We start from the raw sequence: 14,455 nt of genomic DNA, 5'->3' as shown, positions 1-14,455 counted from the left end.
GGTTCAACGTTGAACGCGTGACGTTATACGTTGTTTTTACACTAGTGAGATCAATATTATAAATGAATATTCATGGATAATTGGTAGTATTTGCATATTAACAAACAGACTAAGATATAATAATAGTATCCGTGGATGCTCGTAGTCGGTAATCTTTAATTTATTAAACACTAATTAAAGAGTTTTTGTTAAACATGATTTAATATTTATTTTTATAATTTTATTTGGATTTTTATGAACTTGAGTTTATTTAGACTTTGTTTAAAACTTGTGATAATGATGTATTTTTTTATTTGAACTTATTGGAATGTTATTATCTTTGTTGAATGTTTAAAATTCAGTTATATATATAGTATTTATATATATATATATATATATATATATATATATATATATATATATATATATATTTAAGATTTTTATAACTATACATTTCTTTTTATAATTTTATACTTTTTTTATAAATATTTTTTTTATAGATTTTTATAGTTAAAATATTTTTTGTGAATATTTGCAGATATTAAAAGAAATATGTAGATACCAGTATAACAAATCCACACGAATATGGGAATATGTACCAGGCGGATATTTATCCAATAGAAACGGTAGTAGGAAGTTACTTTGACATTGTAATTAAAGTAAAAACTTAAACATAAGTAAAACTTTAGAAAGAGGAGTTTGAATAGAGTTCTAAAACTTCTTTACAAATAAGTGTTAGATGTTTTTGTAGGGGTTAGATGGTATGCAAATAATGTTAAACATTAAATATTTATAAGAAGAGTTTGAGAAGCTTTTAAAACGAAAACGAAAGCGAGAAGGAAAAATTATTTTATACTGGTTCACTCCAAACTGAGTTGCGTCAAGTTCTCCCTTAAACACTCTTAAGGGGTTTCAATAATCCTTCAAAGATTACAATCGACTTTGACCATTCCTGATTTTACAAATTAACCTAATTGGTTAGACTAGTTTCACCATTCTTGGTATAACACTAACTCAACTCATTAGATTGTTTAACTCCACTGAGTTAAACCAACAAGTGTTTTAATTCACTTTTGAGTCTAAAACAACAAAGTGTCTTTTAAATTAAAAGTATAATTACTCTCTTTGAGAGGATATAAAATAATTACAATAAAGATTTGAAAACTTATAAAGAAATTTTTTTTTTTAAAGACAAAGTCTAGATAGTGTAAGCTTAAGAGAAAAACAATAGTGTAAGCGTAAGCAATTATAATTCTTGTTATCTTCTCTTTATGTAGTCCTCTTTATATAAGTTTTTTTCAAAATGATCTGTTACTCAAATAATTGACTTTCATATAGGGATGTAACCTTTTAGTACAAAATCAAATATGCTATGTTTGGTCATGTAGAGGTAATTGTGCTGCTTGTATGGAAGAAACAAATAGAATACATAAATGAAACATTTTTAAAATACCTTTCTATCTCTTAATATTCTTCTTCTTATTCAATGCAAACTTTTGAATAAAGTTTTGTATTGAATTAATTTAAAAAAGATAGCACAACACAATAAATAAGAGAGTATTATTTCGTACATGCATTAAAAACGTTAGACATTCTAAACGTGTGTATAAGCATTTTGGCACAGATTGTTTGAAGAACGTTTAATGTTTAAGATGTTGTTTATACATAGAGCGTTTAACGTATTTAATCTAAAAAATTTATTTGAAAAAAATCATTTTTTAAAATATTTTTATTAAACTTGAAAGCAAAGTTTGTTTAGAGGATTTTATATTAAGAAAGACATATAAAACATGAAATTCTGTATAATGGTTATTTTCGAGTATACATTACTTATAAATTTATATAAATATTAGTTTTAATATATTAATTATGAAACAGCATCCATATAGAGTTAGCAATATTTATATTATTTCACATAGTTTTTTTTTTTCACTTTTTGTATGATTAAATAAAAAGAAGATAAATTTTTAAATTTTCATTACATTTTCTCTCTTTCGAATTTCATTTTCCTATTTTATACTTTTTTTTTCAGGCGACTAATTAACTATTCGTAAGTAAATATTTAGTTGCAAATGTCACCATACCCATCACACACAAGAAATTAATTCTTTATTTTTGTGGTCATCCGTGGCCAAAAAAGTAGCAATAATTGTCCAACGCCAAGTCAGGTGCATGTTTCATGCTCTTACCGTGGGGTCAACTTTGTTTTCCTCATTAAATATAATTAAGAAAACGAAAGGTAACTAAAACGGTTTAATTTTTGTTTAATTATAAAGGATGAATAGTTTTTTTTGTAAGTTCTATTACTATGATAATAATATTTTTTCAATTTTTTCTAGTTATTTTAAATATTTTGTTAGTTTTTTTAAAAAATAAATTAATATATTCCTTAATTAGATTTGACATTAGGTTCGTTAAAAATGAAAAATTGGATATATATTGTTTTTGGTATGAGTTGAGGTCAACACTTCACTCTATTACAATTTCTGTCAAACTTGGAGTTTATTTGTAGAAAATACTTCAATACCTAAATAAAGATTCAACTGTTCAACAATAATCTAATTACGATCCAATTGATTTTAATCATACTTTATCTTGAACTGATTAATGTTAGAGGTAATTTCTCTCTAGAATGACCGTTTGACCTCTTATCAATGTCCTTGATCTCATAGTTATGTGCGGTCATGTTTGCGATATGATTGACCTCGTTTAGACAATTTGTTCCAAAGTTGACCAAACGATAATATAATACATATATTAACAATAAGATCAAATTACACCATATAACTATTATATAATAAGTACATATCGCTTTCACTAGTTAAATATAGGCTTAATACCCTATTTTGTCCCCAGTTTCGCTCGAAAATGTCAAATTAGTCCATCCTTTAAAAAATGCGTCAATTACGTCCTCCTTTGATAAAATTTGCATCAATGAAATCCCTTCCGTTAAATCCGTACAAACGGCGTTAATTATTTTTCTCTCTTATTAAGTAACGCCGTTTGTACGGATTTAACGGAAGAGATTTCATTTATGCAAATTTTATTAAGTGAGGACGTAATTGCCGCATTTTTTAAAGGATGAACTAATTTGACATTTTCGAACGAAACTGGAAACAAAATAGGGTATTAAGCCTTAAATATAAACTCACTTTTTTTAACTATCGAAGTTTAGTCTAACAATAGATTTGTTAAGTTGATTATATAACTTCTATCATATTATCCATTAATATTTAATTTTATATTCAAGGCAAGATAGTAGGTTAAAAATAAAACGTAAATTAAATAAAAGATTACATTATAATATATAGACATGAATAAATTTTACTTTTAAAGTGAATTTTAAAAAATTAAATTAAATTTAAAGTTAAATATGTTTTTTGTTAAAATATTTTCAAAAGTTATTTATTATTAAATTTTATTTATTATTCATTTTTAAAAAGATTAAAAATACTTAAATAACCAAATTAAAATTTTAAAACAAATAAAATATCATCTCAAGATTTAAACCTTATATATTCTACAAGCAATACTATAAATATTATTTCATGATTCTCTGTTATGGGTCCGTGGGAATATTCGTTCGTTGTTTGGCTATTATTTTTAGCCAGTTTTGTCAGTAATCATTAGTCGCAATATTAGCATGATTAACACACTAATTTACAATTATCATGCATGACATGTTCCACACAGAAGGAAATGACACATATATAACAATAATAATATTCTATTCCATCATAGACAACCATGTTAGGTATACCACATTATTGTGTTAAGTTATCTTTCTATTTATCATTTTGAGGTAGATATTTAATATCACATAGGATAATCTTTATTTATATATATATACATGTACCGTCCGGTCCTCTCGATTCATAAATCGAATGTCCATCCAAGTCGGCTATCAAGATCGAGCGTTCAAGCTAACGCTGTCCGACCACACATGGATCGAGCGGTCCTCCAAGGTCGATCATCCATAAATCGAATGTCCACCCTGATCGGCCATCAAGACCGAGCGTCGGAGTGTCTTTGACAGGTACCTGACCGCCCGACTTAGAGAGCGAGAAGAGAGAACAAATGCTACAACCAGGACTTGAAGACGGGAGAGCCGGTTCTAGTGCCCCCTAGAGACAGAGCCGCTCGGTTTGCTTCAATTCGTGGGATTCAGCAACGTCTGCCCGATCTTCGACAAACTCTTATGTGTTTTAAAGAGTCAGACCAGATCCGACCGAAACAATATATATATTAAATATGACACTATCAGACTTATTTTGTAGAATCTAACGCTCACTTAGATAAGACGTAACTTCTTAAAAAGTGTTTACTGAAAATAGAATACATAATCTAAGTTTTGATTGAAAACTTATCACTAAGATAAAAATTATAGTGTTCAATTAAGATGTACTTCTTTTACTTAAAAATATAATAAGTTTAAGTACTATAATTCAACTGTGACTTAATCTCAGTTATGAACAAATTATCTTATAAAATCCAAAGTTAAAATTTCCAACAAGCAAACTAATATTTGGTGTCAAGAGTTTATGATTGAAGTATGGATTCCAATACCAATCATATTTTGTCTGTGCAGCCAACGAAAAGCGACAATGAACTTAACGTAGCATGCATTAATGGAGGAACAATCCAAAAGGATATAGTATTTGAATTGGATGGATAGAGAGTAACATGGTTCAATTAATAAAATGGTTCAGTTCTAAGCAAACTTCCTCACATGCTATGCTTGAAATTTGGATGGTTGCATAGCTCTGTCTCTCGTGTACCATACCTTGTTGCCTCTTTTTTTTTTTTTCTTTAATTATAAAAATAATGAATGAAAATAAATTTAGAATAAATAATGTTAAAAATTACTTTAAAAAGTTGTGTGTCGATAGATACTTCTAAATCACCTAATAATTTTTTAACTTGAACAAGTTTGGAAAGTTAGGATACTATTTGAATTTTGGACTGGACCACTTGAAGTAGCAGAGAGAATGCATGCATGTGATACTGCAGCATGTCCATTTGCTATTAATTAGACGCCACAATATAAGACCAAGTGAATGTGACTGAACATGATCATGAGCTCCGGAATCGTACTAATGATTCTGATCTATATTACTATAATGATTATACGTTATTGGTGTAATTTGTGGACAAAAGCACCCAGCAATAAATTCTGAGACCTATATTTAGATAATTGACATTTCATTGGTAGATAAATACTAGGTATACACGATTTTATGTTATTATATTTTAAACTTAAATAACAATTTGGTTTTTTTAATTTGTTTAATTCAGTTTTAATATTATTTTAAAATTTAGTCTTATTTTTTAATTTTTAATTTATTAATTTTTTTTGTTAACACCATTTAAATAATTATTAGTGAATAGTGTATGTTATGTTCAGTTCATTATCATTATCATTTTTTTATTTTTTAATTTCACATGGGGTGGTGCATAATAACAATGTGACGTAGTATTTTATATTTAATTTGATTTTTATATTTTTCTAATTTATTTTTCGTTTTTATTTAAAATAGATCAATTTTTTTAAAAAAAAGAAACTAAATTTAATTTTTATATAAATATTATATTTCTTAAAATTTACAATTTTATTAAATACTTTTTATTTAAAATTATAATTAGTTTAAAATTAGAACAAAAATTTTAAGAAGTTCGAAAAGGTACATAAGGTATTAAATAAAAAATTAAAAAATTTTATAATATTAAAAAACTCATTATAATTATTATTATGATAGAAAAACAAAGAACGAAGAAAATTAAAAAAAGGTATTTTTACCAAAGAAAAGTGGACAGTTTTATTTTATAATCTTTTAATATAATGTTGTATCACATTTTAATTTAATACTTAATGTAATTAATTTATAAATCAATGGTTTTAGTATCTACTTTTAAAATTTTCATTTTAATTTTAAATTAATTCTAATCATAAATTATAAATATTTAATACAAATGTTAATTTTAATAAAAATACTATTATAACATTTATATAAAAATTAAATTTGTAGTAATTTGAAAATTAACATAGATTCTATTTAAAAACAAAGATTGAGAATGAATTAAACAAAATTAATAAATATAAGAAGCAAATTGAATATAAAACATTAATACATACCAACAAGTAACATTTTTATCAACTTAACATGATGTGAATCAACATGTAGATATCTTTTTTTAAATTAAAAAAATATTAGAAAAAAAAACAAAAAAACCATAAACTTACACGTGACCTACATTATTTTCACTGTTCTTTAATTATTTAAACGATATTAGTAAAAAGCATTGAAGAAAATTTACAAAAATTAGAATCAAATTAAAAAAAATATCATAATTAAAATGAACAAAAGTCAATGAAAAGTAGGGACCAAATTAATATTTTAGTTTATATATTATTATTATTTAATTAAAGTATAACACATAATTATGACTTTGTTATTTTAATCTTTTTATTTATGGTGAAATATTTTAATCTAATTTTTTTGTAATTTAGAATAGTTGAAGTTATTGTTCTTATAAAATTTCAAAGTGAAAAAAAAGAGAATAAAAATAAAAACCCAACCTAGATTACTTTAATACTTTTGTCTTTATAACTAGATATACTTTATTCAAGTATTTGTTAGCTTTGACAGATGTCCATAAGCTATATATACACCAGATGAATGTTAAGAATACTTTTTAAAATGGTGAATTAAAGGAGGAAATTTATATGAAAGGTGTGTTGTTTCTAGTCAAGAAAAAAAAAAAGTGTGTAAACTTTTAAAATCTTTATAAAAAACACCAAAACAATGATATGAAAAACTTGATTGTGTTTTTATGATGGTTTTTCACCTAATGATGTTGATAAATGTGTGTACTCTAAATCTAAAAACGACGAATGTGTCATTTTATGTAAATATGTGGATAACATCCTAATATTAGACACATGCAATGAGATGGTCTCTGGAACTAAGTTATTTCTTGGATCTAAATTTGAAATGAAAAGCACGGGTTAAGCCAATGTGATTTTAAGAGTTGAAATAATGAGGATATATTGAACACTCATAAATATCAGGCAAGTGCATGACCTAATAAGCGCAACACAATGATAACAACAAGAATTATGATGATATATTGTGATTGATAAACCACTAACACAAATCAAGTTGTTTTTTATTCATAGATCTTGTTATAGCAACTACATTGTGAGTTATATTTCTTAATATAAGACTAGTTCATGTAATTTTCTATACCAACTTTAAATGCATTACATCTTATAAGACCCATGATTTTCTTCTTTCATTTCTTTCTATCTTTTGCCTTTAATAATATGTGGAGGAATTTTGTGAAACATTTTTTCTTCCCTGTTTTTGACTCGCACAACAAAGTGAATTAAGTGTTAATTATTGCAAAAGGCTTACACTTGATTACAACCTCACCTGAAATCAGGCACAACAAATCAAAGTGAATCCAAATATGGTGTCGTTATGCATGAATGGAGTTCTAACAACTCCACAATCCGTGAAAGGTGGGCTTCCTCTATGGAACAATTTGATTCCTCTCCCGCACGTGTATGCATCTCTGAGATCTTCTCCAACAAATGCAACTCATGTTGAGTTGTTTTTCTGCTCCAATTTTTCTTGCTACGTGTGATGGGTTTCTAACCCCATCCATCACTGATAAATAGGTGCACCTTCACTTCTCTAAAAATGCATTCACTCATATTCTCTTCTCTTCCTCTTCCATCTTGAGTTATTTTTCTCTTTAAAAATATTTCTTGCTAGTTTTGAGTTTCTTGAAATATTCAAGAAATTTCTATTGTATCTTTAGAAACTTACACAATACACAACGATAAGTTTTAAAAGACAACAATGATTATTCACATATCAAAATATTATTCTTTTTTGGATGTGAGGTCGAGAATCACGATCAAAACACTCATTCACACTTTTCTCCATATCCTCGTCTTAGGTTTCCGTTACATGGTTATTCTCCGTCCTCAATATTCAAATTCTAGACTTTGTGAGTAAGTATCTGTGAAAGACACTCTGATGATCAAGTCAATTATGTAACTGATCGGTTATCACATTGAATTTTTTTTGTTGAATTTTATTACAACCAAAGGAGGTTAATGGATGAATATTTTTATCTTATTCAATAATTTAAACCTTAAATGTGAAGTTTCAATTTGTGTTTTTAATAATCGCCGAACATGGTTTTCGTGTTGTTATATCTCTTATATATTTTACAATTGTAGAATTTCATCAAATTAGTTTAATTATGAGACAATTGACTTTTAACAAACCAGTCCCAACACTCATTAAACTTATATTATTTTCATAAAAACATGAGAAAAAATATATTTATCATTATTTTACAATCCAACTTCATTTATGAATTGTTATCAGTTCAAATAGACGACTTAAACATCTCCAGTAGAAGTGAAAATAACACCGATGATCATAGACTTGCTACACCAGCACGACGGCCACCTATCCAACAAGATTTAACAACCTATTAATTTAAGATATGACAAGTGAAACACATAATTAGTTACTACTTTGGTCATTGAGAAATGTCATGAAAAATGTTAAAAAGATCACCCATTGTTGATGTTGGGGGAGGCAGGCACATGGACCAATGGGACACGCCATTGCCAAATCATTCCAAAAATGCAATGCATTTTATTATATCTGAAGCTGGAATTTAATCGAGCACTTTATATGCAATCAAATAAGTAAAAGGCACATACTAGAAGAAAACGTGTCAGGACGAGAACGGCCTATCCAAATATTTAAATCTCCTAACCGCACAAAGAAATATTATACAATAAGCTTGACTCAACAAATTCCAGAATTAAGCATCATCATAAGAAGGTTTTTGCAGAAGTGAGAATCAAACTAGAGAAGTTACGACGAGGACAAACTACGAAAAATGCTGACACTTTCTGCCAGAGAGAACGCGACAAACATGTTCACGAGAAATAGGTTTTTGAAGAAAGTTGTTGATCTTCCTTTATTGTACTTTTTCTTGCAAGTGCAGCAAAACCTCAGGTTACAGGTTTTTTCTTTCTACCAGTTGGGCCCTCCCTTCACCACCCCATGCGTATTATCTATAATTTATGTTCTATTATAAAGAAACTGAAGGAACGGAAGAACTTGATTAGTTTATTAAATATATTATTCAAAAGCTCAATTTTTTTTAGAATTAAATCATTGCATTATTTATTAAAATGATTTTAAAGTATCCGATTGAAAAGACCGACTTAAAAAGTCTTTTTTTTTTTCAAGTAATGATTAGAAAGTTAGAAACTTATTGAAATCGGGTAAGAAGAAGTGATGAGATTGTAAGCTATTTTTATAACAAAAAAAAGTTCATTCAAATGTTCGTCTAGTTCCATTTGAACCTCCAACCAGTTCAAGGGAATCCTGAGAAACTGGTTGTAATAACCTGCAAATGCAAGAAACAGAGCAAGAATTAACTTATTAGAACAACAATTATTATTTTCATAAACTTCAAGCAAACCACTTTGAAAATAATAAGGCTAAGCAAAATACTGTAATACTTTACATATAAGCATGATAAAAATATACATAGCGAACTTGCACGCTTAATTAACTGTGTTCCACATCTATTTGTGCCCTACTACGTTTCAATTTTCAATTCTCCACTTCCAATTCTCTTTTAAAATTTTATTTTAAATTTACTAATTGAAAAATAATAATGACGCGGAATCATGATTCACCGGCAACCGGCTGCGCACCGGTTTCCTCCCGATCCGACGTCGTACTGCTACTTGCAGCACAGAGATACGGCCTAATCTTATTCCTCCACACATCCCTGAAAACTCCGCCATTGCCATCCCTCCTTCTCACCTCAACCACAACCAGTTCCGCCGATAACCGGTAAACCTCCACCAAAGCGGCGAAATTACCATCACACCCCTCCAACTCCACCCCACACTCCTTCCTCCTCCGCACGATAATACCCTCCACAGTAGACGCCGCCGCAACTACCTTCTCCACCACCTTCTCCGGCGACTCCTTAAGCAGAAACCTCTCTCCCTCTTCCACCTCCTTCAATGAATCAAACAAACCGGAGAGATTCAAGCCTGTGGAGAAAGCAATGATATCAAACGCGTTCAAATCCTTCACATCATCACCTTCACTCTTCCACTCCAAACCTAAATCGCCAAATGTAACCTCCTTGTACCCCTTTTTGAACCACGCCTCCTTCAAAATCTCATCGACGGTTATCCTCGTCTCGGGATTCGTATCCAACAACCTCGCCAGAAACCTCCTTAACTCCGTCGAAAACCACCTCGGACATCGATACTCCCCCTTGTAAATCTTCCTGTACATCACCATAAGATTCGGGTCATTAAACGGTAGATACCCAGCCACAAGAACAAAGAGAATAACCCCACAAGACCAAACATCAACTTTAGCCCCGTCGTAACCCTTCTTCGCCAAAATCTCCGGTGCCACGTAAGCAGGGGTCCCACATAGCGTGTACAGCACCCCATCCACCCCCATCTGCTCCTTCACCGCGCCGAGTCCAAAGTCGGAGACTTTGAGGTTCGCATGCTCGTCCAGCAGAAGATTCTCCGGCTTCAAGTCGCGGTGGAAAACGCCCCGCGCATGGCAGTACCCGACGGCAGAGATCAACTGCTGGAAAAACCGTCGCGCGAGATCTTCGCCGAATCGACTCTTCGCGATTCTCGCGAAGAGCTCGCCTCCTTTCGCGAATTCCAAGATGAAGTAGATTTTTGTCTTTGTCGCCAACACTTCGTGGAGTTTCACGATGTTGGGGTGGTGAAGACGGCTCATGATGGCAATCTCGCGCTTCACGTTGGAGGCCATCCCCATTGCGGCTAGTTTCTTCTTGCTTACCACTTTCACTGCCACGCTTTGCCCCGTGCTGGTGTTACGCGCGTGGTACACCTTCGCGAACGCGCCGCATCCTAGGAGCCTTCCCACCTCGTATTTTTCAAACAAAACGGTGCTCTCCGCCGCCGCCGCCGCCTGTTCAATTTCCGGCATTGGTTTCACTAAGACTATCGTGCTCAGCACGATCTTAATTGGGGGATTGTTGTAGAGAGGTTGAAAGGGGATCTGGAAATTTCCCGAAAATTGTTGATGAAAGCTTTCGGGATTGATTTCCTTTTCTGCTGTTGTGGTTGGTGGAAGCGTAATTGGAAGGGATCGATTAAGTTATAAGGAAACGAGGTTTTGCTGGCACTGGCTGTTTGAGATGTTTCACGAAGAAACTGCTTTGGAACTTCGTTGGAAGATTACGTTTATTAGTTGGTTTGGTGGTTATTAATGTCTCTACTTACTGAATGGGGTCTCAGTAGCCTATGTATTTCTCATTATTTAATGTGTTCAGAGAAACAAAAAATAATTTGTTGTAATTTTTGTACTTTTGTAACTTCCATATACCTGTTCTATCTTTTTCAAAGTAATTTAGATTATATAAATAATAAGCGATAATGTAAAATAACGTTAGAAAATAAAAACTGAAACATTTCAAAAATTTAAATATAAAAAAAAGAAAATGAACTATAGATATTGGAGGAAAAATATGCCCCACCTTTAAATCTTTTTCCAATATTTTTTTATCTCTTTGAATAAGATATTTTATTAATTATCTGATACATCAGTTATATATCTCTACAAGAAACTACTAATTATTCAAGAAATTTTAATTAAAAAATAAATATTAAAATTAATGAGGTAATGTCTCATTAAAATTGGAAAAAATGAGTAGTGATAAATTATATTAAAACTATGTTCTCTCTGAACATTAAATGAATAAAAAATTGAAATAGGAGAATAAAAATAAATAATTGCATAAATATTAAAAGTAGTTTATAAAATAATAAATTTAATTAGTTATCTTAATAAAAATGTAAAGCAGGTGGTTTTAATGACACGCGTGAAGGGCGCGTGTGTGGTTGGAGTTGGGAGACCGCTAGGTGGATCCATTGCTTGAATGGGAACGTGATTCCCCTTTTCTTTTCAGCAGTCGTAGGTGTTAACTATTGCCATACACGTGGGCGGTGGCGATGGGACATGAGATTGACTTTAGCAATAGGATAATGCCACGTCGGTGCCGGTTTTACCAAAATAGTTGATTTTTTCTCTTGTACAGTTGGGGGCGCTTTGAGATTGACCTTTAATATGTTGAGATTTCTTGCAAAGATTAAAAAAAGAGTTTACCAGTGTTTTTGGACTCTTTCCTTGAAACGAGTATATTTTTAAATTTTGTATAAATAATAATGTTCAGTCTCTCAGAAAAGAAAAGCATTATGTGGTTTTAAAAAATAAAATAAAATAAAATTGTAGGACGTAAGAATGATTCTCAAAAACTGAGAATATACTTTAAAAAGGCGAGATACTTTCAAAATACATTACGATGTGCAATGGAATCAAATGAAATGCGTGTTCATGGTTTCTCTCAAAGGGATATTTTGACACACGCAAAAAAAAAGGTTATTTGAAAACTTAAGATATCTCATTTATTTTATTTTTTCATTTGAAATTATAATACATATTATTATTAAAGTGAGTTGTAGACTATTCTTTTTCTTCTCCTTTCACGACCTAGAAAACAACGACTAACTACAAGATTTCTTTTATAAATATATTATCAAGACCAAAATATTTATCAATTTAATTAATATTGTCTACAAAATCTAATTCCATCAACATATATTGTCTACACTCAAAATTTAGTTTGAGAAGGAATCAAATGTTATATCCTAACATGACATTTCTTTATCTGTCACAACATGGAAAATCTCCACTTACTATATGTTTCGGTAGAGTTTTGTAAGATTGAGAGACTAATCTTTTCTCACGTGTCTTCCTTGTTTTCGAACGTCTGGATCGAGTGTTCCGCTCGCTTGAATTCTGGATGTCGTTCAATTGGATTCTGGATGTCGCTCGATTATACTCTGGATGTCGTTCGGTTGTACTCTAGATGGGGGGAGGTACTTGCAAAAGACACTTCGATGCTCAAGTTAGGAGCGGTTTTATGAACTGTTTATCACAATTTAATATTTAAGTCCTGATCAGACGTAAGTAGACCGTAGTGGAGTCTCAGTTGAACATACCTGGCTTTTGACCCTGTTAGTGTATTTATAAGTGTTTCAAAAAACAACCTTACCTAGAGATCCGGTTAGTTACTCATAAACGACTTTATCTTAACCACTTATCAACATCTTCAGATTTAATAAGATATTCTTGATTATTTTATTCTTCTTTGATTATTTTATCTTCTGCTGGACTACTGTCCAATAGTACCTTAAGTGTTGGCCCAATTATGGCCCAACACTATTTAACGCGGTTCACTTTAGTTGATGCGGTTGATGATGGCCCGGTTGACCATTGTCGTGGTGGTGACTGAACGACTTGTGATGTTAACCGTTCGGTATACACCATATCCGATACATGCGCCCAAGTTCGAGTTAAGCGTTCGACTTTAGCCATGTTTAACTATAGGACTTATGAGTTTGAGGGAGGCTGTATTTGCTGTATGTAATGCCCTTTTAGATTGTTGTTCACCGAGCAAGGCTGAACAGATCGGTTAATGGCAAGATGCCAAAGAAGTTCTCTTTTGGAACTTTTTCTAAACTGAGTGGTGGTTGATGAGAGTTCTTTTAGAACCTTTTCTCGTGTTGATTGATAACCAATAATATCTGTACTGAGGAATAATAATTGAATTTGAACTGTAAAAAGAATGTGGATGATTATACTAACCACTTCTCAAGGCAGGTTGGCCAAGCAAGCAAGATCGTTCGGTTGGCGATTGATGGTCCATGATCACACCGTTCAGCTTTTAATACCCAGGGGCCCTAGGCGACGATAATGACAGTCTCGCTCGGTTTTTTCGCACCCAGGTGTGCTGTGTGGCAGGAACGACCGACCCGCTCGGTTTTTTGCACCTGGGAGTTTCAGGCGATGAGAACTACTGACTCGCTCGGTTTTTCGCACCCAGGGTTGTTGGGCGGTGGGAACGACCGCCCACTCAGTTTTTCGCACCCAGGATTGCTGGGCGGTGGGAACGGCCGACCCGCTCGGTGTTGACCTAGAGGTTCCTAGAGAACGTCCCTAGGTTTCTTTGAACGGTAGGCTCATATTAGCCAAATGCTTTGTGCGCAAGATCCTATCATCTGTACTGAGGCCATGAAAGACAGAGCGGTTGAGGCCAAAGGGCCGAATGTGAAGGCCGAATGGCCTAATACTTGAGGCCATGGAAGGCAGAGCAATAGATGTCGGATGGTCGAATGCCGAGCAGTCGAGGCTGAAGGGGCCGAGCACTTGTGAGACCGAATGGTCGAGTACCTGTAAGGCCGAATGGTCGAATACCTGAGGCCTCAATGCCGAATACCTTTGAGGCTGAATGGTTGAATACTTGTGAGGACGAATGATTGAGTACCTTTGAGGCCGAATGGCCGATTACCTGCAAGGTCGAATGA

General features: G+C 31.8%; 1 pseudogene; it reads right to left on the bottom strand.

The window, feature by feature from the left end:
- Nucleotides 1-9,518: 9,518 nt before the first annotated feature.
- On the bottom strand, nt 9,519-11,326 carry LOC148193391 (CBL-interacting serine/threonine-protein kinase 11 pseudogene; annotated as a pseudogene).
- Between the last annotated feature and the right edge of the window lie 3,129 nt (nt 11,327-14,455).

The sequence above is a fragment of the Vigna umbellata genome, chromosome 9, assembly GCF_029865625.1.
Source record: "Vigna umbellata cultivar VRB3 chromosome 9, Vumbellata_1.0, whole genome shotgun sequence".
Classification (NCBI taxonomy): domain Eukaryota; kingdom Viridiplantae; phylum Streptophyta; class Magnoliopsida; order Fabales; family Fabaceae; genus Vigna; species Vigna umbellata.
Note: the sequence above shows the minus strand (reverse complement) of the source record. Positions and strands in the feature narration are given on the sequence as shown.